Raw genomic sequence first — 26,829 nt, forward strand, 5'->3', positions numbered from 1 at the left:
GGTGAAGGTTCATACTTGTGTTTGACAGTCATGGAGTGTTGCAATGGGTCCTGTGTGTTTTGCTGCTGACATATACCTGTCAAGTAGTTGGATACAGATGTGTGGCTGTTCACTGTTTGATGTCATACCCTTCCTTTCATCCCTGTGCCTATACACGGGTTGCCTTTTTGTCTCCCTGAGTTGTTGCACTGAGATGACTGTGGTTTGACCTCACTCACTGTGCCAGCCATGTGGGGTTTGATGGGCTGAGGGTGTTGTTATATGGTCTTTCTCTTGCATGTGATGTACACATGCTTGGTAGTTATCTCCTTGGCCTTCTATTTGAGTGCACCTCACTTTAGGTTTCCTATTTGTTGTCCTCCATTGCTGCTGGCATGTGGTCTGTGTATGTGGCTGTGTGTCAGTGTGGGGTATGTCTGTGTGACTTGGCAGGCTGTGTGTCCAGTTGAGTGATTGTTCCACATCTGTGTGTGTATGTTCATTTTGTGCGTGGACTCAGTTTTCTTGCCATGTGGTGTGGTGTGTGGGTTGCCCCACCCTGTGCTTCTGTGCTGTGTGTTCCTCTGCAGCCACAGCTTCTGAGGCTGTTTCCCTAGTTGTTTGGTGTGTGGCGCAGGGTGTGGGTTCACCTGGCTGGTTATTGTGCATGGGGGTGCACAGGAGGGGCACATGGCATGTTCCTTCATGGGAGGGCTAGTGTGTGGAGGGTGGAGGTGTGGCCCTGTGATCCTTGTGGACTGCCCATGCCTGGCCCTGCCTTCTGCATTGTGCACATGTTTTCCCTTGTCTTCACCGCTGCGGTGACGTGACCGGGACATTACTTCTAGATCGCAGTAGATGGGTGACCTGGATGCGGAGGTGTTATTTGGTGACAGGTAGGACATGTGTGGGTACACTTGTGGATGTGTTCCTGTTCCCAACAAAAACAGAAGACCTCTCCTAGATAGCACTTAATATAAAGGTAACTAATCCATTAATTTCTAAATATCAACATTGTCCCACACAGGAAAATTTATTTGAAAAACATATCACTTTTTTATTTTTTATGCATAAACAATAATTCTTTCATAAAAATGTACAGTACAATTCAATAAATTCAACATATATTATGTACAATACAATTCAATAAATTCAACATATATCGCAGCCCCAAAACACCCTCAGGCAACCAATCATGCTTACAGGCAACCACACTCCACTATATACCCACACAACACTACACAAATATCACATATTACAGAAACAGAAAGAAAAAATATACAAGAGAAACACAGAAATATACACAAACAAAAAGCGCCAGGGTGTCTGGTGTGGAGAGGAACCCAATATCTGCACATGGGTAATGTGTTGCGGTTGTGTGCCGAGTTGTGTGTTTACGTACCTGCGGCGGCGTCCGCGACGGTGCATGAGTTGCTGGTACTGTATCAGGTACAGCATTGGGAAGACGTGTAGAGCTGGTTCCATTGCGTTCAGGACCGGGTGGAAGGAACTAGGACTCTGGTTTTGCGCTCCGCTGTCGAGCTTCCGCCGTCTCTGGTTGTACGGTTTCTCCGCTGTGGTGCAACTGGCTGTTTGGGGCATCCTGATTTGTAGAGCGGACGGGACGTCATTACACACGGGTGAGTCTACATTGGCTCCCACCGCGGTGGTGGCGGGCGCACTTTGATGGCGGTTCGCCTCGGACGGGAAATGGGCTGTTTGGCCATACTAATCTGGCGGGCGTGAGGACCGCTACTGGCATGCGGAAAAAAGCATTTTCCGCCACCGCCAGCACTGTGGTGGTGGCGGTGGTGGAATGGGCCATCCTAATGGGCCCCTTTCTTTTCTATTTTTGCCAAAGCATCAATTCCATTTGGTGTCTCTTTGGGACCCTCAGCTCCATACGGCTTTCAGATGTTCATGCCTATGGCACTGACATCATTCTGCACCACACAATCTGACCCATGCCAACTGCACACTGTTTCCACCCAGCTGCCTGTTATACAACAGCACGTCTTTAGATGCCTTGAATGGTTCCAGCGCCGCCTCCACCTTTGACTCCACCTATGGAACTAACCCCACTAGCGTCAGTAGCAACACAATGCAGATCACACATGGCGACCCAATGACTTTTTAAAGAGTAGGACTACTGAAGTAGTCTTCATGATATTCTTGGAACCAACTCTGATCCCCTAAATATTTACCCTTATGGAGATACTGTTGGTGATGGAGATCAAGATAAGGACATCCTAGGCTTTTTTTCTGCCAGTGTTCGGACACCTCCCCAGAGTTGGCTATGACTTTTCCCACTGGTTCACCAATGCCTGAAGTGATGTCATTTTATAAGGTAATACAATAGGCTTCTGAGGTGTTGGATCTACAATTGCCAACAACGGACGTTAAAAGTATTGTCTACACAGAGATGCTCTTGCCATCAGTCCCAACTTCAGAACATCTACTTCCCTTCAATGATGCTATCCTGAATCCAGTCATGGTGGTATGGGAAAAAAACATCCTCTCTCCTGGCGGTAAATAGATTAGTAGCACACCGCCATCTCCTCACTGTGGGTGACCCAGCCTTTCTCTCTACCCACCCTTTTCCTGAGAGTCCTTGTTACTCAAGCCTCCTGCTCATCTGGTAAATCAGGTGGAGCCTTCCCCACAGTACCTGCTGACAGAGATTTAAAGCTCCTGGAATCTGGGGGAAGAAGACTTTTTCAGCGGTAGGCATGACCCTGAAATCAATAAATGCCTACTCCCTCCTTGCATGCTACACCCATGCCTTGCCTGATATGGCACTAATGTTAGCCTCATGCACCGGAGGAAATAAGGGTCATTTTCAAGAGATCATCCAAGACAACCTGAACGCCGTCATCAAATCTGACCTGGACACAGCTTATTCTGTGGCCCAGGTAATGGGTGCTTCCTTCTCTATCTGGAAGATGTTTGGCTCCGAAATTCAAACTTTTCTCCTGACATCCAGGACAATCTCAAAGAACTGCTTTTCCACTGGGCACAGTTTTTTGTCAAAGAAGCTGATTCCGCACTGATGCGGTTCAAAACCAGTAAAGCTACAGTTTGGTCCCTAGGACTATGGCTTCCATCACCCTTTGGAAAATATCACCAATTTTGAGTTTTCATGGCTGTTCAAGAGTTCTTATTTCACCAGCGACAGTTGTGCCAGCCTCAGCATCAGCAACAGGTGAACCTTCTGGCTAGATAAATCTGTTGCAGAGCCACAGGAAACGGCTGCAGGTCCGTCCATGAACCCTCCTCTTCCTCATCTTTCTCCCATGTGCCACCATGAAAGCATTCCTAGTTTTATACTCTAATAGAACTTAGAACCTTTGGGACAACGGGTAACCTCCTTCCTCCTGGCCTGCAAGGGTATCACCTCTATCCTTCCTCCATCCTACTCAACCCTTCAAGACCTCCAGACATCCTGACTATACTAAAACAAGAGGTGGCAGCCCTCATACAGAAAGGAGCAGTGGAGTTAGTTACAGAGCAGGAAAGGGGATTGCAATGTTACATTTTTTATTTCCTGGTGCCCGAAAAGGTTCGCAGTTTGCACATATCTTGAACCATAGGAAATGTAACTTCTTCCTCCATAAGGAAAAGTTCTAAATGCCAAAGCTCAAGTGTTGCTGGTGTTGTATCATGGAACATGGATGTGTCACTCGACCTGCAGGATGAATACCTTCACATTGTTACCCTGCGGTTGCATCAGAACTACTTGCAATAACTGGCTACGCACTACCAATTTGCAGGACTGGCCTTTTGCTTAACATCAGTGTGTTAAGTCTTCAAGAAGGTGATCGTGGAGGCGAAGGCCTATCTAAGAAAGTAGAGCATTCCTATCTTCCTGTACCTGGATGACTGGCTATTCATACTTGCATTGCCAGATGTGGTTTCGTGCCATCTGCAGTTGACAGCATTCCTGCTGTTTGACCTGGGTTTTGCAGGCAAAGAGCCCAAAACCCAACTGTGGCCCTCCCAATGAGTCCAGTTCATAGGGTCAGTGCTGAACACCACCATGCTAGGTGCCTTAACTCCTCCCCAGAGGATTTCTGATATGCGAAAAATTGTTCCTTCTTTCCAGCAAGGCATGCAAGTCACAGTCATTAATGTCCTCAGATTACGTGGTCTGCTGGGTTCCTGCAATCTTCCATCATGCACCCATGTTAGCAAATGTGGGCCCTGCAGTGGTGCTTCCACAGGCAGTGGCTACAATGAGTTGGAGACCTATCAGACTCTTTTGTAATCTGCAGCACTGCAGAAGGAGGAGTTTAATGGAAAACAAGGTGAAACCGACCTGCAGGCTGGCCTTCACTTCCCCTCCAACCATGGCTATGGTAGTGAGGAATGCTTCCACCTTTGGGTGGGGAGCCCACCTCGATGATTTGGTGATCAGAATCCTTGTGCCTGGGGAAGAACAGGTTCTTCAAATCAATCTCTTGGAACTGCAGGTGATGCTGCTGGCGCTCGAGGCCTTCCTGCTTTCTATCCAAGGTTGGTACCTCCAGATCTTTGCGGACAATGCAACAGGAATGTGGTACGTCAACAAGCAAGGGGAAGTAGGGTTTCACCTCCTTTGTGTGGAAGTGTTGGGGCTATGGTCAGCTATGGCACACCGTCAGGAGATCTAGCTCTCTGCCAATCCCCTAGAATGATCTCTGAATATCAGACTCAACAGCCTCAGCCTGAGCCAGCATTATCTTCCTGATCACGAGTGGGTCTTCTAACAGAGCTAGTCCAGGACATCTTCACAGTTCTACAACCTACAGCATACATTGAAGGGAGCCTTGGGGGATATGTTTCAGTTAACTTGAAACTTTCAGCTGCATTAGGTGTTCCCACCATATCCTTGATGCCTTGGGTTCTGAGAAAGAACCCCGTAGACCGGACCCAAGTACTTGTTATCACAGAGGATTAGCCAAGGAGGGGGTGGTATTCGGACCTTCTGTGCTTCTTCACATTTCCTGCTGAGACCTCCATTCAGTCCCAACCTTCTCTCCAAGTCAGATGGAATGGTTCTCTACCACAATCTCAGAGATCTCCTACTAATGCTTGGAGATTGAACAGGGACATTTGAGTTCCTTCTAGCTGCCACCGGAGGTGGCGGATGTCATCTTGCCAGCCCTTCGCCCCTCCATTAAATCTGCTTATTCTTGCAGATGGAGCAGCTTTATTACATGGTGTGCAGACAAAGAAGTAGACCTCCTACAGGCCAAGTTGTCACAAATCCTGCAATATGTACTTTCCCTTGCCCAGAGTGGCTGTGTAATAGGCACTGGCAAGGGGTATTTGACTCAGTTACGGCTTGCATTATTCACAGACAGGGGGTCGCGTGGGGAGGGTCACGCCAGTAAATGTATTAATTAATTTTTTCAAACGTACCTGCCCGCCAGCTGGGCCCGGTGCCGTGTTTTCATAGCTCCGGCTCTTGCTCTCCTATCCTGCCTCCAGCAGGAACAGCAAGCAGGCAGCCTCCCTCTCCTCCCCTAAGCCAATCACAGTGCTGCAATGCAGCGTTATTACTGATGGGGGTGCCGCCCAGTCAGGCACCCATGGGGAGGCCATTTTCTCCATGTAAGCTGCATTGCAACCTGCATGGAGAAAGGGCTGAGTCCGCATGATTGATTTAGGTGGCCCAAAAGGGCTGACCAAACCAGTCATGCTCCCTCAGGTGTGGGCACACCACTCCTCCCCTTCCCTGCCCAACCCTCCTTGTAGCCTGCAACCAAACACTTCTGCTTTCTCGCAGTGCGAGAAGCAGAGACGTAAAATGGTCGTTTTTTTACAGAGTTTCATATAGTGCTAACATTGACCTGAATCTTGTATCAGAGCGTTTCACATAGCACCAATTGCATTATATGAGGACGCCTTCATTTTTTGTAAGGCACAGGGAGATTAAGTGATTTGCCCAGAATCACAGGATGTTCAGAGTCATTGGCGAGACTCGAACCCTGTTCCCCAGATTTGAGATTGACTGCCCTAGCCATTAGGCCTACTCCCTTTCCCAATTTTTTTTAACCATTTTATGTTTCTGCTTCTTGCACTGTGAGAAAGCAGCGTGGTGACACTCCTCCAACCTAGTGAAGGAGCAGCCCCTGATCTGGCTGCATTTTCAGCATTTCTCTGCCTTCCAGGTCAGCCATCTGTTCGGCATGTGTGAAAGGGTTTACTAATATGTATTCTCCAACTCCATTCGTTGTGCCCCAATGGAACCCTAATTTGGTTTTGGTTTTGACTTGTCTTCTGGAGACTCGATTTGAGCCCCTCCGTAGTTGTCCCTTGAGGATGTTGACTCTCAAAACTGTATTTTTGGTCACTATAACTTCAGCCAGGCAGGTGAGAGAGTTACAAGCACCTAGCACCCTTCCTCCTTTAACCTCATTTTACCCTGACAAATTAGGCTTGCGAATCAGGGGTGCTTTCCTGCCCAGAGTGGTGACTCCTTTCCAATGGGGTCCGTCTGTCACCCTTCAAACCTTTTACCCCGTCCCATCCTTCTAAGGAGTAGAAGCTGTTGCATAGGTCTGATCCTAGATGGGCATCAACTACCACATGGAACACACCAGGGACGTGCATCTGGATGACCAGCTCTTTGGTGGGTACTGTGGTGCCAAAAAAAGGTGAAGCCATGCAGAAAAGAACCCTTTTGAGAAGGATTATTTTCTCCTGCAAGACCTGCTATGCTTTGGCCAAGAAAGACCCCCTAAAAGGGATCAGAGAGCATTCTTCCAGGGCTTCTGCTCTCATCAGAGGCGTTTCAATGGCAGAGATCTTCAAGGCAGAGACATGGGCATCCCACTACAGGATTTCCTTGTTTAACCATCCATCATTTCTCCTCCAGATTCAGGGTAATACTATGAAATCTGCTCTTCAGGTGAGGAATCTGCAGGTAGATGTTTTCATCAGATTTAAAAGTTACTTACCTGCGGTAACAATCTTTCTGGTAGATACTCAATCTACCTGCAGATTCCTCACCAACCCCCCTACCTTTCAGTTTGATGGATATGTTATAGGTAAAGTTAATAGGAGCCTAGTTTATGTTTTGGTAGTATACTACTCTGTCCATGCCATTCTGTCCTCATGCCTCGAAGGCGGGAAAACATTGATGAAAACTGCCATTGTTCGGCTGGGGTAAGCATGATATGGCTTTGGTGATGCCACTTGATACCACTTCTTGCTTCATTACGAATCCAGAACCCTCTACCAGCTATGTGAGGACTTTGAAGTTTTCTGGTTCCTGTCGAACACCTGGGAATGTTCTCAAGGTGAGGAGACTGCAGGTGACAGAGTATCCACCAGAAAGATTGCTACCACACGCAAGTCACTTTGTCGTAGTGTAGGTAGTATCAGGGTTGTGGGTAGGGTTTGGTTACTTATCATTTTTTTCCTTCTACTCAAGTATTGAGGTTTATCTACCATGTTTCCATCGACAGAAATGATAGGCTCAATATGGAAGATGGAATTCTGACAGCCATTAGACCAACCTCCATTTCATTTATATACCCTAGTCAACAGATGAAGAGAAATGAAGTAAGGTGACTGACTGGTGACAGATTTTAGTTGATCAAATGTCCAAACTCCAAATAGGGTGTGCGATCCTCCAAAGCATGGGATGGTTGAACAGTTGTTTTTTGACGACCCATCTGCAGCCACAAATTCTAAATCAGGACTTTAATATCCCTGTAGTTGCATCAGAGACAAGGTCAGGTTATTATTTAAAAAAAAGTCAGTTGAGCGGAAACAAGAGTTACAGCCTCGCTTCATGAGACTCGATTACATTGACGTGATGATCAAAGTTGCAGTGCACCCTTAACACTGTAATATTTAATCCTGTCTATCATTTAGCTGTATTAAACCTACTCATACGTAATTTAGACAGTCTTTAGTGTAAAATGGGTCCTTAACATGAAATGGGAATTCACATACAGTACATGTTATGCTTGATTCCAAGGTAAGAAAAGGAGATCTTTCTTACATTGTCAATTGGAAAGGTTATTACCCCAAATACAGGACATGTCACAAGTCACAGGAATGTAATAAGTGCAAAACTGTGATCCCTGTGACCAGTGATTAGTTATGTCAGGGACAAGTGGTCACCCTGGGATTACACACCAGGGCAGTCTTGTGTCAGAAATCAGCTTGGCCAATGTGGGCTAACATTTATAGTAATGTTCCTGCTTACTCCCCCTTTTGTAGAAAATGTACTGCCACGGACTACATACAAAATAGATTTCGGTAAACAACAATACTCAGATCATTGCATCACTTCAGCCTAGAAAGGCAAACTGGTGGGGAATGTGATGTGCCACATGGAAAGTACACTAGTCAATTTGTTTCAGTGTACAAGATGACTGGGATAGTACTCTCCATTGGATAAGTAATTATCGTTTTTCCACTGCACCTATCTCTGTGCTGGAGCCTTGGCCTCATAGACTACTACTTGTGATTCAAGTCCTCGTGGCACACTCTGAAACTCCACTTGCCTGAATCCTTTGGCTGCAGCATCAAATTGCTAGGGGGCTATTCACAAAGGTAAACTTACACAAGTACATGTATATATGTAAGGTTAGTCTTACGCTTTTGAGTAACTTTGCTACTTTTGGCTATGCACCATTTACAAATGTAAAGTTACTTAAAAGTGAAGAGTTACATGTCCCTACCCACTGAAATCAGAGGATGGAGCCTAATTTACAAGTGAAATGTTACTACTAGCAACTTTTCACTTTAACAGTGGTCTCTCCCACCGAGGTGGATATTTCCGTGCGATTAAGTTTAGGAAAAAGTTCAAAATGTTATTCAACTTTTAAAAAAAGAGTACAAATATTTTAAGTTCAGTACAAATTTAAATTCTTTTAACAGATTCATTTTATATGCAAACTAAAATTAATAATTCTTTAATACTAACATACTTGTTAATTAAATGTATAATTATTTTGAATGTATTAAATCAAATTATGATCATTTTAAATATGTAAAAAAGCCCACTGAAAGTATACCATTTATATGTATTTAGAAAACTTATTAAAAATATTGATATCTTTTTAAAATTATTTTTCATTAAAGATACATTCATTTTTTAATTAAAAAGGGTTATTAAAATGTTATAATAATTTAATAATTAGGTTTCATTTATATATTTTCAAAATATTAAATTCTATTTATTTGTATTTTTAAAAAGTTAAAATAAGGTAACTTAATTTAACAGTAGCTCCTATGGATTTTTATTTTACGTCCCTCTCCATTATTTTTTAACGGACCGTGTTGCAGTACCGGTGGTTGGCCATGTGTGGTGCTAGACATCAGGTCTGAGCTTGAGTACATTTACTACTGTTTCTTTTTTTTTCTCACTATAGTAATTATAGAAGTGCAGTTTGTGAACATCAATGAGTTTACTCTTTTATGGGTGGGTGCCTGTCCCTCTTTGTACCCCTTATCAATCTGCCCTCAACCCTTCCTCCCATTTAGTAGTAAGTAGTCTCAATTTTTAATTCACTTACTCCTGTCCCTTCCACATTTACTACTAAAATGGTTACCTCTGTGTGCAGAGAACTCTGAAGCTGGAGGGTAGATCTCCACACATATACGATAGTAGAGGGAGAGGCGTTGACCTCCGCATGTAGGTTTGTGAATAGTATTTTTTTGCACATTAGGGGCCAGATGTACGACCATTTGTGCATGCGCAAACAGGTTTGCAAACCCGTTTGTGCATGCAAAAACAGCATTGGCCATGTACAAAGCCTATTTTGCGAGTCAAATTTTTTTGCAACTCGACTCTCTATTAGGAAGGAGCGTTCTCTTCCTAATAACGAGCACAACCCCATACATGAATGTTTTGCGTCTGCAATTGCGGGTGCAAAACTCTTGCAAATTACCACCCTCTTCGAGAGGGTGGTACTGCACTCGCAAAAGGGAAGGGTTTCCCAGGGGACCCCTTCTCCTTTGCAAATGCGGGGGAAATATTTTTTAAGGGTAGGCAGTGTTCCCAGGGACCACTGCCTGCCCTTAAACAATGAAACAAAAACGTTAATTTTTTTTTAAATGCATCCTGTTTTCCTTTAAGAAAAATGGGCTGCATTAAAAAAAAACTGCTTTATTTGAAAGCAGTCCGAGACATGGTGGTCTGCTGAGCACAGCAGGCCACCATACCTGGGAGGCCATGCCATTCCCAATGGGGTCGCAAATTACGTGAGGCTCATTAATATTCATGAGCCTCTCAATTTGCCAGCCCAGAATCGCTGTTGTACATAGGAAATAGCTCCTTGCAAATTGCGGGTCGCAAAAAAATCACAATTTGTGGGGCGCTGTTTTCTTGGTCATATATCTGGGCCTACTAGTATTATTGCTGTACGACTGCACACACTACAAAACTTGCCTTGTGAATATGTGTAGATAGGGGCACTTAGGTAAGGCTATGTTCTGAATCATGGAGGACAACTGATGACCTCTTTTTACAGCACAGAAACACAATTGAAAAGTGAGGCGTTGTTACTGAGAAACAAAATATTATCCCTAGTGAACAAGAAATATTCTCTCTATGCACTGGTGACATTGTTCACTTTTTCCTGCCTAGATCCTGCATGGTGGTGCCAGTCAGGAAGTATATAAGCCAGAAGGTTTGCTCTAAATCAGGCAAATGTTCATACAATGATCACCCTGTGGTGATGAACTGGCGGGCAAAGGCTTTTAATAGCAGACCCAGCTGAAGCTTAGATGTGGGAACCCTGGTGTTCTCTCGCCTTAAAGTGAGGTAAGGGAGTCTCAGGTTGTGGGGTCGGAACCCTGTTGTTTTATGGCGACTCTCCTACTCCCCCAAACCTTTAAGTACACCCAGATCCTATTCTTGCTCATTATTTACCTCAGGAATTAAGCATTGCAAACCGCAGTACCGTAGAAGATACTGATGCTTTCAATAGCACTAATATTGGTGTGAATCTGAACAGATGATCTAGATGTGACAGTCCACATCTCAGCATTCATTCAAGGTTAATAAGTGATTGTGCAAACATCAACTTGCATTATTTCTGAGTAACAAGAGTAACAAGATAACGAAGAATTCTGTTATGAATATTGAGTGATGGAGAAAGCATGACAATACATGAAGGATTCCTGAGTGATGGGACAAATCTGAACATGTATTGGTGATAATTTCTGGTAAACTGCGGACATCCGTGACAGTTTTTAATCACCTCTAACTTATGGGTGCACCTGCATCATGGGAGTCATTCTTAATATATTGTGGGCATTCTTGGTGCTTTGGTACCCTGCCCTGTCCTGCTATACGTCTTGAACTAAAATAATATTGGTAATTTGTAGAATGTTTATAACACACTGCTGTCAGAGGCGATCCATATACTCACTGATCCATCCATCAATTTACAGTCACCACTCTCATCACAATGCATCCATGTAGTCACTTCTCCAAGAATTCAATCATGAATTTACTCACCAGGATATGAGGTACTTATCCATCCATACATTGGGACATTCTTACATTCTACACATCCAACAATCCAACCGCGCTACAATGAAAAGAGAGTCTGAAACAAGACTATGATTCCTTTGAAGATCAACAATGAGAGTTTAATCACAAAAGCTAAGTTAATGAAGAGAATATAATTTTTAAATACTTTGGGGAAAATACAAGTCCCACTTTGTCTAAGCAGCTGCGAAGTCAGAAAGAACTTTCAAGAGTTAAATTTGTAAAAGAGAATAAGTAGAAAAGAATTTTACAAGAATAATCAGTCAAAATTATAATATTGGACATGTTAAAGTTAAGGAAACAAGTTGGGGATCTTTGAGGAACAATGCTAGATACATTTTTGAGAACAAGATGCATTTTTTTTCAGCCTGATAACGCATTCTATCCCATGAAAAGGACCTGCCAGGAGTAATACGAATTGCAGAAAAAAAAGACGACAGAGAACTCTCGTATTCACCATACTTATTCAATAACATAATATATGTATTCACCATACTTATTCAATAACATAATATATTTGACAAAAGAAAATAGAGATTGCGTTCTTGACATGGGGAAGAGATATAAGTTTGTGTTAAACCCGGTGACCATCTTGTTTAAGTGTCGTCGTTTGCTCCTAATCTATGATGGATGAAACTTTTTGAGTCCCAGCGGTTTGTCGTTGCACAAGTCTGTAGAACAGCAGTCAAGGATGTCGTCATCACTCAGTTTGGCTCCTTCCATATTTTTACACTGTTCTGCCGTTGAACATCCTTTGACTTCCTCTGTAGAAAACAACAACTTAATTAGTTTTGTTTGTTCTGTTTTCATTTGCTTCAACAAGGAAGAGACATTCATTTATAGAGAAATATGGTATTTCCCAGTCTTCTTCTTCCTCTTCCTATTGCTTACTTAATGAGTGAATGTGTGCATTCGCCAGTACTGCTAACACTCCCTACAGCTATTTCCTCTTTCTGCCTCTGGAATTGGGATTTACTCATAAATTCACTCACTTTTCCGAGGAGTGCCAGGGCCTCATTTATGAAAAGTGACGCTTCCCTGCGAGAAAACAGCGATGCGTCGCTTTTTGTTGCGCACTCCTTGCGAAACCAATGTTGTGTCTTATTTACAGTTTGACGTTTCATGGAGCAAGGAGTTACAGAAACGTCAGTATTTTTTAGGTGTCTGTAAGCACAAAAATGACTCATTGCTGGAGTGTGTCACAAAAGTGACGCAACTGCAGCAATAGACACATGGGCAAATCCCATGCTAAATGTGCCCGCTTCAGTCTTACGCCTGCCATGATGCAGGTGTAAAATATTAACGGATTTGCGTCCTAGAAGGGGTGCAGTGAAATCTCATAGATTTCACTGTGTCACTTCTACGACCCTTTCTTGCATCGGAACTTGCCCCCCCTGCATACATTATACCTGGCGCAGGTATAATGTGGCGCAGGGGTCTACACAGTGACGCATCTACCTAGATGCGTCACTCTGTAAATATGGTGCAACAAGGCTACTTTTTTACGCCACTAGTGTGTCAAAAAAAGTGATGCACCGGCAGCGCAAAAATGATGCAAGGACCATAAATAAGCCCACCCCCCAGTTTTTTGTTGTGCCCTTTTCACTTACTTCAGGGCTGAAGGGGCTTGAAAGGGCAAATCCTTCTTTTCCAGGGGATACTACGGCCCCTCTATTGAAGACATTGTTTAGTGTTAGCAATGTTCTCATTTATTTTGGTAAACTATGCCCCTAACATTTCTTTTGAGCTTGTTTAACTCTTCCAATGGGTATCAGGGACTGGGAGTTGAAGAGGCCTCTTCGTCACCATGTGGCTGTGAGAGGCACTGCTCGAGGGAATCTGATGTACGTGCCAGCCTCGCCACTGCTTGTCTTTTGGGAGTTGTGGATGCTCAGGCATCATGTCTTCCCATTTTTACGTCTGCACAGGAACCATGGGGCATATTTAGAAGCCCCTTGCCACACTTTTGCATGACTTTTAACATGGGAAAAGTGACGCAGAAGTGGTGCAAAGGGGCTTCTAAATCTGCCCCATATGTTTGGTAATGGTGCGGCTGCTTGCAGCATCACTTTGGGAATTGAACAGTTTCAGTAAACACTGTGGGGCAGATTTACAAGAAAGCGACGCATCTATAGAGATGCATCACTTTCCTTGCGCTACCCTAAAAAATGCTTGCGCCACCATGGATGCCGCATATTTACAATAAGGCTCACCATGGCGGAAGGATTGACAGACGCATCTGTTGCAGCAAATGTCACGCATTGCTGGAGTCGTGTCACAAGCACGATGCAACTCCAGCAATGCCTTTTGTGGCCTATTCCCACTACACTGCGTCACTCCTTACGCCTGCTTCAAGCAGGCGTAAGGCTTTGACGCAGTGACGCCCAAAAAGGGATGCAGTGAAATCTTGTAGATTTCACTGCGTCACTGTATCGGGGCTTTCCTGCGGATAAACGCCCACCCTGCATACATTATACCTGACGCAGGTATGATGTGACGCAGGGCTTTATAACATCTCCCTAGATGCGTCACGCTGTAAATAGGGCGCATTGTTTGTGCTGCAATTGCGTCATAAAAAGTGACAATGGTGGCGCAAAGAGGCGCAAGGGGCTTGTAAATCTGCTCCTTTTCGTTTAATTTTAGTGGTGCTTCATTCTAGATAGTTTCTTAATGGCCATGGGCGCCACCTAGTGGGAACTTATTCTCAATGCAATGCAGAAGGGTAGTTTCTGAAGATGTGGTCACTAAGGCTAATGGAGCTTTCTTTTCTACTTTGTAAGTGTACTACTGCGCTTCTCTTAACAAGCATTGGTAATGCATCAGTTTTGCCTACATGGTTAATAATAATGATGTGTAAATAGTTCCTTGAAATATATTTTAACTAGCACTCACATCTAAATACACTTCTTTAGTTTGAGCACTGTCACACTCAACACTATCCTGCTCCGCTGTAACTCAGGCGTTGTAGCACGCTGGGGAGGCATTCGGCCACCCCAGCGGGGACCCAATGATGAAGCATGTCACCAACTAGTGGTGAGTAAGGGTCCTTTATAAGGAAAGAGTTCTTTCTCTTCACTTAATGGCCAAATTGGGCATGGGCTGCTTTCAGTAGCTGATGTCTTCAAATTGTTTGGTTTCACTTTGGGTTAATGGGATTTTTTAGTAATCATTTAAATTAAAGTGGTTTTTTCCCCCCATGTTTTTTGCACTTAGTCACTCCTTAGTTGTTTATGAAAGACTACTTGGGGTATAGAAGTGTCTACTCTAGCCCTATCTCTCTTGTTGATTTTCGGTCGATGTTTCAAGATCATCAAGCTGTGGCAACTGATGTCTTTGCCAGAGGGCTGTTTTATGCCTTTACATCCATTCCATTGTTCTCAAATGTTCTGGCAAGAATACAGAGGACATTACGTTGGTACTGCCATTTTTGACAAGGAGACATTTGTTACCGTTACTGTGGAGGTTGGCATTGGAGCAGTAATGGATTCTGACATTGTTCCCTTCTCCTCTATTGTAGTCACTACTACCCCTGAATTATGTAGTCTGTCTAAGACTGATAGTCTGGAGAATGAGAGGGAGGGGTTCTTGAATAAGGGCCTCTCTCTCTTTCTGTTTTTAGATCATTACAAGCTCGCAGAAGAGAATCCACTAATAAGGTTTATAGTCATCACTTAGGTTCTTTTTATTTCTTGTGCAGAGGGTGAGATTTTTCGTTTCAGTTCCAAATATCCTCTAATTCCTACAGGATTGCTTTGGTAAGGGATTTTCTCTGGCCACCTTCAGATTGCAATGATCTGCAATACAGTCATTTAGATGTGCTTGGATTGAGTTGTCTGCAGCTGAACCTTTAGTATCTAGGCTTTTTAAAGGCTCTGATCTCCTAAGACAAGAATTTGTAATCTGGTTTCTCCTTCATAAGACCATCTTCCAGGTAACTATAATGTCTGGTAAGCGAATAGGTGAATTGGGTTGATCCCTAATTTCTTCCTAATATTAATTCCAACTTCCATAGAAAGACAGATTGTGCTTGCTTCCTTACCACCTGATAATACCAGTAAGGACCCTTTGATGCAACTATTGGATGTAGGAAGGGCTATTCAAATGTAACTTAGGAGATCAGTGGAATATAGGCTCTCTGATGCCCTCTTTGCAAATTTCAAACCTGTTAAGAGAGGGAGAAAAAAATCATCTTCTTCTACTACAGCACAACGAATAAGATCAGTTAGCTCATCAGCTTGTCAGGGTAGTGAAAAGGAGATTCCTGAGAAAATAAAGACTCAGTCAACTAAAGGAATGAAATCTCCCTGGGCTGAACATGCGGAGGTTTCTTTTAGAGAGATGTGTAGGGCTGCAATGGAGCCTCACGTTCGACATTTATTTTACATAATAAATTGCATGTTTCTCTCTGAGTTACCCTTTTTGGTTAAACCTCGTTCTGGAAACGATGTCAACTCATAGAACTTGTTTGCTTTCTTTTTTGTGTTTGTTGAGGTACCAGAGATCAGGTGAATATTTGTATTTGTACACAACTTTATATATGATTTAAATGCATCAGGAGTATGGAATGGTTATTAAATAAAATTCTTCCAGCTGTTTTCAGTGTTTATTCTTTCATATGCGCTTTGGCTGATAAAGGGGGGTTGTTAGCTCATTCATAGCTCACTAAGAAATGGAAAGTAGAAGGAAATGAATAGATAATAATCGGATTACTTGCAAGTAATCTACATTACCATGATTCTTCCTTACTGAGTCATAGTACTTACGAGACCTCCCTCCTGCCCTGGTATCCTTCCTCAACCTTTTTTTGCTGAGACATTGATGGGAAGCAGGCTGTCTAGAAAGAAGGGAGGGGCTTTCTGGTTAAATCCCTATTACAGGAATAGAAAGGGTCAACGGCTTTAGGAGGCGGTGAGCAGTACTGGTGATGGGGGCATTCACTCATTATATAAGTACTGGGGCGAGAAGGGAAGAATCGGATTAATGAAGATTACCAGTAAGTAATTCAAGCACTACATTGTGTGGCAAGGAGGAAGAGTTTATGTGTTTTACAATTCATCTCTTCATAGTTCACACTGTCTGGCTTTGCAGGCAAATTAACCCAGGCCACGTAAGTCTATTCAAGTGACCTCGGGCTCTCAATCATTATTTAAATATTCTTATGTTTGGTTTTATTTTTGTGTATGTTGCATGCACCGTGAATTGGGAGAGCAAGGGATGGCTGCATGAGCTGTCGCAGACCCAGTAGTATCCCACAAGTCTTCGATTGCAGTGGATTTGGGAATTTCCAGGCCCAGTATTTTCAGATTCAGTAATCTCAGGATCAGAACTTCCAGTGTACTCAAAACCGCCCAGAGTGGTATCTAATGCAAGCATACTCCTCCAGACCTCCTGTAATGAGAGACTTAGTGTAATTGCTAGATACACAGACGTCAATTAGGGGCAGAAACTACTACCCCTCGCCCGCCTTTTATATCCATGGTACTGCTCTTAGCAATTCTTCCTTGGGGTAATATAAGAGGTTCAAATCCTTGCCCTCACAGCAAAAAAATGTAATTTGTAGAATAGCTGTGGGTGTGACATGTGGGTGTGACATGTGTTTAGTCCTGCAAATGGAGGAGAACTGACACCCATGATTTGACACCAGGGAAGCTTATTTCGAGGTGCACTTAAGATGTTTATTTCTTAACAAGAGTGGGTTCCGAGGCTTTTTCTGATCGCACAACTAAAGTCTGGAAGCAACTCCATCTGCTGGTTATGTCTCTAAGTAACCATACTAAATTTTGGACACCTTAAAATATGGTTATTCAAACTTAATTCTTGAATGTGAATGTTTGTGGAATTGTAATCTTTGCAGCTGTCTTTGTTTGTCCCCATCAGCGCCAAAAGACACTTCGGTCGCTGTTTGTGCCTTAGAAATTCTTCAAATAAATAAAAAAATGAATACTTACGTAAAATATTACGGAAGTGTACGCACACCTTATAAGTAGGTTCACAATCGAAGGTCCCCTCACGAGTCCCAATGTAATAGTAACATTTGAGGGCTCCACCTGGCGATGAAGTGAAGTGAAATAAAGGGGAGTGAGAGGAAGTGAATGGATGGGCGAGGTGAGGAGAGGGGTGGGGAGGGAAGGAGATGAGAGGAGATGGTAGAAATGGAGAGCAGGGGAGCAGATGAGAGGAGATGAGAGAAGAGGAGAGGAGAGGCGATGAAGGAGAGGGGGAGAGGAGGGGAGGTGAGGGGAGAGGAGGGAAGGGGAGAAGTGAGGTAAGATGAGGGGAGCAGAGGAGGGGTGGGGAGGAAAGAGGAGGGAGGGAAGTAAAGTAAATGGTAGGGAAGGGAAGGGCAGGGATGGGGAGGAGAGGGAAAGAAAGACAAGGGATGGGAAGGGAGGGGAAAGGAAGGAGAGGAAAGGGGAGGGGAATAGAGGGGAGGGGATGCCAGGAATGAAGAAGGAACATGAATGAGAATATGTGAAGATTATGGGAGAACAAGCGTAGAATAGAGGAGAGATAGAAAGAGAGAGGGACAGACAGACAGACAAAGAGAGATGAGATAAGTTGGTTGTCAGAAAGCAGTAAGTTGTATGTCAAAGTACAAGTGGAAAAACAGAGATGCAGGGGTCAGGAAATGAGAGAAAGGAGTCAGTGGGAGAGAAAATATACCAAAATTAGACATATGTCAGCCTCTTCATAAGAGTGAGAAATGGGAGCAAATAAAGGAATAGTGACAAAGAAGGATGGCCTAGAAGTTAAGGAGAAGGAAGGTGTGATAGAAATCAAGAAAATTATTGACAGAATTATTGACAGTGAGATCAAGACAGACAGAGAAAGTAACATACGAAAAAAGCATTATAAATCCAGATATATGAACTGAACGTAAGAATTAGAAATACAGTTGAAGATGTAAAGAAGGTGTTGCTAATAAAAGACATGTAATTAAGAAATACATTTTTCATACAGAACTTTTAGCCCCATCTTCACCGTACTCTTCATCCCTCTACTTTCCTTTGGCTCATGAGCGAGGATAACATATGAAACACCCTTCTAAGGGAGCTGCAATCATCATCATCAAAAAATACTTTCTTTTGGTTAAAAGCCTTAAAATGCTGTACATAAATAAAATGTACGATATCACACACATTTTTATCGTGGTATTACTACAATGCATTGTAACACAGGAGGGTCACAAGAAGAGAAACTCCACATAACATTTGTATCAGAGCACAGCCCAGTGACAAAAATCAAGATATCGGTCCGCAAAGTTGTCTAACTGCGCTTAAAAGTCTACTGATAGAAGCTGTAGATATAGTGTCATAGACGGTGGTAAACAGTCTAAATATCGAGATTTCAATATAAAGATGCCAAAATATTGATTGTCAAAAATGTAGTGGTATAGAATATCGATATGCAAGTAAGAAATATTGTTTGTCATAACATCAAAGTTAGTAATATTGTCAGTCATAATATCGTTGTTAAAAATATCGATTTTTTTTGCGTTGTAAATGTTAGTATATATTATTTTTGTAATGTATGTTTGAATTTTTTTAAAGTAATGAATTTTATGTTAAATTATTTCTGCATATTTTAGTTTTGTAGCGATTTGTGGGTATATAGGGAAATAGGGTGGGAAGTATTTAATTATAATATATTAATTTAGAATTTTTGGGGATTCATTAAATATATGTTAATTAATTGTTGCGCAAATTTATTCCGTAGTGGGTTGTGGGTTACGTAGCTACATCAATGGAGCTCTTAGCTAAACTAAAGTCTGTGTCCCCTCTTGATCCCTGCCCAGCCAAATTTTTGGCTAAAATAGCTGAGGTAATAAATCCCCTTGTTAATCCTGTGCTGAACCTTTCTCTCAGTACTGGAGTGGTCCCTTCAGTCTGGAAGCAACCTCTGATCATCCCGTTACTAAAAAAGCCCAGTTTGGATCCGGAGGTCTATGCTAACTACAGGCCTATTTCCCTCTCGCCAGCCTTTGCTAAAATCGTGGAGAAACACGTACATACATTCCTCTCTAGTTTCCTTGAATGCCACAATCTGTCATATTCCACTCAATCCGGCTTCCGTACCAACTTGGGCACCGAGACGGCGCTGCTGGAAGTTACGGAGGCAATCAAGGAGGTATTGGATGCAGGAGGAAAGGACCTGTCGGCGGCCTTTGACACCGTCCCCCATGAGGGTCTCCTCACCAGACTTAGTGAGATCGGTCTGCGGGGGACGGTGCTCAGCTGGTTCAGATCTGTTTTAGCAGGCCGCTGCCAAACGGTCTGGGCCCCCCCTTGTTCTGCGGTAGTGCCGCCACTGGAGGTCGGAGTTCCCCAGGGCTCTGTTTTGAGCCCTAATCTCTTTAATATCTTTATGACCCCTCTGACGGCACTGGCGGAGTCATTCGGGGCCCAGATCGTGTCGTATGCCGACGACACTCAGCTCCTCTTCACGTGTGGGAAGGGGTCTGAGTTCGACGGTGAGAACATCCGAGGGTGCCTTGGGGCTGTTTTTAAATGGTTCCAGCTAAACAGCCTCAAGTGTAACTCAGACAAATCTGAGGTGCTCCTTTTCGGCTGTCGGTCTGATCCAAGCTGGCAGGATTGGTGGCCTGTAAATATGTTTCCTTCATCGGCTGCATCTACGATGGCCAAGAACCTTGGAGTTAAAATCGATAACGGCTTAACGCTGAAGTCCCAGATTCTTGGCTTAGCAGGAACATGCTTCGGCCTCCTTAAGATGCTCCGTAAGTTCCTTCCCTTGCTCTCGTTGGCACACAGGAAAACTACGGTGCAAGCCCTTATTGGATCGCGGCTTGATTATGCCAATGTCCTGTATTTGAGCCTGCCGGAGTACCTTCTCCAACGTCTACAGGTGGTTCAGAACTCGGCGGCTCGGGCCATTTTTGGCCTACATAGGCGAGCCAGAGCGTCTGACCTCCTGTACATTCTTCACTGGTTGCCTATCCAGAAACTGATAGTTTTCAAGGCACTTACTTTGGCCCACAAGGCTTTTCATGTTAACGGGGCCAAATATATTCAGAAGCGGTTGGCTCTCTATCAGCCTGCCAGATCTCTGAGGTCAGAGTCGCAGGCTCTGGCTGTGGTCCCAGTCATAAGAAGAGTACGGACTGGTGGGCAGTCTTTCAACCGCTTGGCGCCTCAGCTCTGGAATACCCTGCCGATTACTCTTCGTAGGAATACCAAATTGTTGGCCTTTAGGAAGGACCTAAAATCCTGGCTTTTTGCTCAGTAGGCCTGCCCCCTCTCCGCCTGCCACCCTGTTTCCACTGTAGGTTATAAAAGCGCCGGGACACTCCTCGGAGTAGCCGAGCGCTATATAAAACACCACCTAACATTAACATTAACATTATAGGGGATTAGGGTGGGAAGTAACAATTAATTAATATTTTTTATATCTAATACGTTGTATTGTTAATTGTGTTAGTTAAGTAATTATGAATTAATTATACATTTATTAATAATAATTAATAATGTATCGGTAAATATTGTAATTGTGTTAAACAGTTATTCATTAGTTATTAATTTGCTATTAGTTATTCATAATAAATTTGGTTATATGTTAATTGTGTATTATTTTTAAGAGAGGATTGAAGGTTGATAGGGGAGTAGGGTGGGAAGTAGTTTAATTTTAATTAAAAAAATATTTTTTATATAATTTTTTTAGTTCTTTTATAGTGTTAATTGTGTGAATTAATTTATATTTGATGGTTATTACTTTTATTGTTAATTGCTATAAGTTCATTCATTAATTGATTATGATAATTGATTCGTATTTTATAATATTGGTGGTAACGTTTATAGGTGAATATGGTGGGAGGTAATTTTTTTTAAATTAACTAATAATTAATTAATGTTAATTACATTGCGGGAGTGAGACTACTAAATTAGTCCCCTACGCTATCCAACACTTTCTGTACTGTTGTACTTGGTGGAGTGGGAATAGTAAATTATTCCCACCCACTATCCAACACTTTACCTACTGTTGCACTTCCTGGACTGGGAATAGTAATTTTTACCCACCTGCTATCCAACACTTTCCCTACTGTTGCACTGGCTGGAGTGTACTGTTACACTTGGTGGTGTGGAAATAGTAAATTATCCCCACTCACTATCCAACACTTTCCCTACTGTTGCACTCTCTGGAGTGGGAATAGTAATTTGTACTCACCCACTATCCAGCACTTTCCCTACTGTTGCACTCACTGGAGTAGGAATAGTAATGTTTACCCTCCCGCTATGCAACACTTTCACTACTGTTGCACTTGTTGGAGTGAGAATATTCATTTTACCCCCTACACTCTGCAATGCTTTTCCTACAATCAATCAATCAATCAGAGTACTTGTAAAGCGCGCTACTTACCCGTGAGGGTCTCAAGGCGCTACGGTTATAATTAATGTAGTGTGAAATATTATTTTAGAAATATTTTTTTTTAAATAATTTAATTTATTATATATAAAATTACTTTTTATATTTATATCACAGGTTTATTGAATTATAATGTAAATTATATTTTTAACATTTTATAATTAAATGTAATACTTATTTATTAACAATATTAAGTTAATATGTATATATATATATATATATATACCTTGTTTCCTGTCCTTTGGTAGTGCAGCCAGTGATCAAGGGCGGGATGACGCCCGAAACGCGTTTGGCAAGCCAGCGGAATGGGGTGTGACCGGCTTGCATTCAACCACCAGCAGCATTTGTGCGGTAACCTCCTTGGGTGTGGCCTCTCCACATTGGGCAACCTTTCGTTTGATATATTTAGCGGCCTGCCAGGTCGCGGGGAGGCCCCGCTGCTTTCTCATGGCAGATCCATGTGGCTCATCTATCGTGAACTGCAACTGGACCGAGGGGGGCCTGAGCTGCTGGTATATATTGGAGCAATGACAGCTGTGTACATATCCTTTTCCACCCACTTGGGAGAGACATTTTCGCTACTAAAGGAATTGAGCATCCACTGCGATTTGTGCCTGTGGTCCGGCAGGTACTTCAAAGACCACAATCCCTTGCCAGAGCCCATGAGGGCGGGACTTCTATGCTCTAATAAAATCAGGTGCACAACTTTACCTTGTTTCCTGTCCTTTGGTAGTGCAGCCAGTGATCAAGGGCGGGATGACGCCCGAAACGCGTTTGGCAAGCCAGCGGAATGGGGTGTGACCGGCTTGCATTCAACCACCAGCAGCATTTGTGCGGTAACCTCCTTGGGTGTGGCCTCTCCACATTGGGCAACCTTTCGTTTGATATATTTAGCGGCCTGCCAGGTCGCGGGGAGGCCCCGCTGCTTTCTCATGGCAGATCCATGTGGCTCATCTATCGTGAACTGCAACTGGACCGAGGGGGGCCTGAGCTGCTGGTATATATTGGAGCAATGACAGCTGTGTACATATCCTTTTCCACCCACTTGGGAGAGACATTTTCGCTACTAAAGGAATTGAGCATCCACTGCGATTTGTGCCTGTGGTCCGGCAGGTACTTCAAAGACCACAATCCCTTGCCAGAGCCCATGAGGGCGGGACTTCTATGCTCTAATAAAATCAGGTGCACAACTTTACCTTGTTTCCTGTCCTTTGGTAGTGCAGCCAGTGATCAAGGGCGGGATGACGCCCGAAACACGTTTGGCAAGCCAGCGGAATGGGGTGTGACCGGCTTGCATTCAACCACCAGCAGCATTTGTGCAGTAACCTCCTTGGGTGTGGCCTCTCCACATTGGGCAACCTTTCGTTTGATATATATATATATATATATATATATATATATATATATATATATATATATATATATATATATATATATATATATATATATATATACCTACTGGCAGTCGCCAGTAGGTATATATAATTAGGATTTTTTGAATAGGGATTTCTGAAAATTCTATGTTGAATAAATTTGGCGTTGATGGACGGAATTGGCTGAAATTTTCAGGAAATTGGCACATTTTGTTTCTGAGCGTCCCCTTAAAGTTTGGGGGGGTTTCGTCAAGCGGGGGCCGAGAAAAAAGGGGGGTCCCAAAACGTGCTTTTAACATTGAGTTTTCCATAGGGCGGTTGGACTCACTTTTAGCTCGAACGGCTGAATGGATTTCTATGAAACTTGGCAAAATTGTAGAGACTGTTTGCCCGATGTGCCTTTGCTAGGTCTCAAGATATGTGTTCCAGTGGATTTTGAGAAATTAACGTTCAAAAAAATATATATATCTGTGACAGCGTCCCGGTTAGCGCCCCGGTTCGCGTACCAGACGCGTAACGGAACTTCGCGAGGAGAAGCGGATTGGCTCTCCGGTGACTGTCAACATTCTAAGCAGTCCGGAGCGGCCGCCATCTTGTCTCTCGGTAGGATCGAGAGACAAGAGGTGGAAATAAACGAAGGGGGAAATGAATGAAAGGGGGCAAGGTAGACCCCTCCTGACCCCCTAGGATTGATGTGGGGGCTATTAAAGGGCCCCACGGGGCAAAAAAAGAAAATTCATTTTTTTTCGATTTTTCGCGGTGGAAGCGCTACCCGGTACGCGAACCGGGTAGCTCACCGGTCGCGTAACGGGAGTCCGCCATCTTGTGTTTTGGACGAATTTAGTCACAAGATGGAGGATAAACAATGTTGGGAATGGGTATAGGGGGCACGGGAGACATATCCTGACCCCCTAGGTTTTCTGAGGGTGGCTGAGGAGGCCCATATATGTAAAAAAAACCCCTTTTTTTTTCAAATTTTCGCACGGTTAGCGCCCGGTCCGCGCACCGGGTAGCGTTCCGGAAAGCGTAACAAGGGGAAAACCAAGGGAAATATTAAAATAATATTTTAGAGTGCTTTGAGGTAGGGTAGCTCTGAATAGAGCTGTTGTGTTGTGTGGGTGATGTAAGTACCAACATGTAGGTACCAATGAAGAGTCTAAAATTCAATGTACACCGTCTCCTCTGTAGATATTTTGTATGTTCTAATATGGGTTATTTAAATGTAAATGTGTGGAAAAGCACTTCATGCTTTAAAGCAATTGTATTTTTGAACTGATTGTTCTTTCCTCTTAGTCCTCCTCTTTGTTTGTTTTTTCCCACACTCTTCTTCAGCATGATAGTTGATAAATTCGTTCCCTCAAAAAATGTATATACATAAAAAAATTATAATAAATACATATAAAATATATTTTTCCTTTAAAAGAAGAATACATTTTACAGCTTTTGATATTTGCTATTAAAAAACCATTGAAATTCACTGAAAAAACCATAGGTTAGAGACCATATATAGTTAGGAATTAGCATTTACAAAACCTTGAAAATTCACTGAAAAAACCATAGGTTATAGACCATATATAGTTAGGAATTAGCATTTACAAAACCTTATTTTACTCACACAAAACCATTGAAATTCGCATATATAGTTAGTTGCACTAACTATATATCGCGCACCCGCAATCCACTGCTGATCATGTCACATATTACATCATTCATGACATGGTCAGTAACATCACTGATGACATCACTGATGACATCTCAAATGACATCACTGATGACATCACTGATGACAACATCCAGTGACTGTATGTTTCTGTAAAGTTAAAATATGTCTTACATATTGAAGAATGAGTGGATGTATAAGTGTCTGGATGAAGGATTTAGTAGGTGCATGACTGACTGTATGAGTGAGTGATTAAATGTGTCTCACTGAGTGCATGGGTTACTGACTAAACTGTCTTAATTTGTGCATCATTATGTCTGTTGTTCTGTAAACTGCTGCATGTGCTGATCAGTAGCTATATGAGTAACTATATGGGTTATTGATTGGTTGCCCAAGTATTTGTATGGGAGACTGAGTGTGTGTGTGGGCGGCTGGGAGGTGTATGACTCTGTGCATAGATGTGTGAGCAGTTGATTCACTAGATGTATGGGTTCAAAAGTGCATGTGGAAACAGCTGTATGGGCGGTTGACTGTGTGCATGAGTGTATTGGTGAGTGAATGGATATCTCAGTGCTACATGTCAAAGTAAGTACATATGTAAAACACAGTACATGTGACAGTTGACATATATAAATAACTGTGCATAAGAGCCAGTGAATGTGTGAGTGGCTGTATGGATCATTGTGAACTTGTATCAGGGATTCTTTGCATGACTGACTAGGTGTGTGAGTAACTCCATGGATGAGTGACAGTCTGTGAGTGTCTGTTTACACTGAGTGTATCTAAGGTTCTATTAGAGTCTGAAGAGGTTCATTGTATTATCACATGAATGATGTCATCAGTGATGTGATCAGTAATGTCAAATGAGATGTCATCAGTGATATCATCAGTGATGTCATTTGAGATGTCATCAGTGATGTCATCAGTGATGTCATCAGTGATGTCAGCAGTGATGTCATCAGTGATGTCATTTGAGATGTCATCAGTGATGTCATCAGTGATGTCATTTGAGATGTCATCAGTGATGTCATCAGTGATGTCATTTGAGATGTCATCAGTGATGTCTTCAGTGATGTCACTGACCATGTCATGAATGATGTAATATGTGACATGATCAGCAGTGGATTGCGGGTGCGCGATATATAGTTAGTGCAACTAACTATATATGCGAATTTCAATGGTTTTGTGTGAGTAAAATAAGGTTTTGTAAATGCTAATTCCTAACTATATATGGTCTATAACCTATGGTTTTTTCAGTGAATTTTCAAGGTTTTGTAAATGCTAATTCCTAACTATATATGGTCTATAACCTATGGTTTTTTCAGTGAATATATATATATATTCACTGAAAAAACCATAGGTTATCCACTGCTGATCATGTCACATATTACATCATTCATGACATGGTCAGTGACATCACTGATGACATCACTGATGACATCTCAAATGACATCACTGATGAGATCACTGATGACGTCATCCAGTGACTGTGTGTTTCTGTAAAGTTTAAATATGTTTTACATATTGAAGAATGAGTAGATGTATAAGTGTCTGGACGAAGGATTTAGTAGGTGCATGACTGAATGTATGAGTGAGTGATTAAATGTGTCTCACTGAGTGCATGGGTTAGTGACTAAACTGTCTTAATTTGTGCATCATTATGTCTGTTGTTCTGTAAACTGCTGCATGTGTTGATCATTAGCTATACGAGAGGCTATATGTGTTATTAATTGGTTGCCCAAGTATTTCTATGGCAGATTGAGTTTGTGTGGGGGTGGCTGGAAGGTGTGTGACTCTATGCATAGATGTGTGAGCAGTTTATTCACTAGGTGTATGAGTTCAAGAGTGCATGTGGAAACAGCTACATGGGCAGTTGACTGTGTGCATGAGTGTATTGATGAGTGAATGGATATCTCAATGCTACATGTCATAGTAAGTAC

General features: G+C 42.7%; 2 long non-coding RNA genes across 2 annotated transcripts in view; one reads left to right on the forward strand and one right to left on the reverse strand.

Moving 5' to 3' along the window:
- The window catches only part of LOC144768714 (uncharacterized), a 242,652-nt gene that overhangs the window by 186,956 nt on the left and 28,867 nt on the right, over nt 1–26,829 (forward strand). The window lies entirely within an intron of this gene.
- LOC144768713 (uncharacterized) overlaps nt 11,552–26,829 on the reverse strand; it is a 79,933-nt gene continuing 64,655 nt past the window's right edge. The window contains exons 3-4 of the long non-coding RNA XR_013598613.1: nt 17,425–17,523; nt 11,552–12,240 (exon numbers count right to left, since the gene is read on the reverse strand). This is a non-coding gene — a long non-coding RNA (uncharacterized LOC144768713). The remainder of the gene's footprint in view (nt 12,241–17,424; nt 17,524–26,829) is intronic.

This window comes from Lissotriton helveticus, chromosome 7 (genome assembly GCF_964261635.1).
Source record: "Lissotriton helveticus chromosome 7, aLisHel1.1, whole genome shotgun sequence".
Taxonomy (NCBI): Eukaryota; Metazoa; Chordata; class Amphibia; order Caudata; family Salamandridae; genus Lissotriton; species Lissotriton helveticus.